Source organism: Cyprinodon variegatus, unplaced genomic scaffold (genome assembly GCF_000732505.1).
Source record: "Cyprinodon variegatus isolate N-32 unplaced genomic scaffold, C_variegatus-1.0 Scaffold32, whole genome shotgun sequence".
In the NCBI taxonomy this organism is placed as follows: domain Eukaryota; kingdom Metazoa; phylum Chordata; class Actinopteri; order Cyprinodontiformes; family Cyprinodontidae; genus Cyprinodon; species Cyprinodon variegatus.
In genome coordinates, this window is record NW_015150485.1 from 138,610 (window position 1) to 138,902 (window position 293).

Consider the following 293-nt stretch of genomic DNA (forward strand, 5'->3'; position numbering starts at 1 on the left):
ACCACTGACTAAACGTTTTCTTTTAAAAGTGAAATGAAAATGATATAAAAAAAAAAAAACTGGAATTTATTTCCCTTTTTTTATTAAAAATAAATTAGAAATTGAAAATGATGCAACTTATCACTACTTAAGCTCCGCTAAGGCCCAGGGTGCTTTGTGAATTATGTTTGTTTTGTAAAGTTAAGTAAAGAAAAATCTGAAACGGAACCACTGCCAGGCTTACAGAAAGATTTGGGTCTAAATAAATCACTAGTAGTAAAAGCGGTACAGGTATCATTGGAGCAATACCAGTC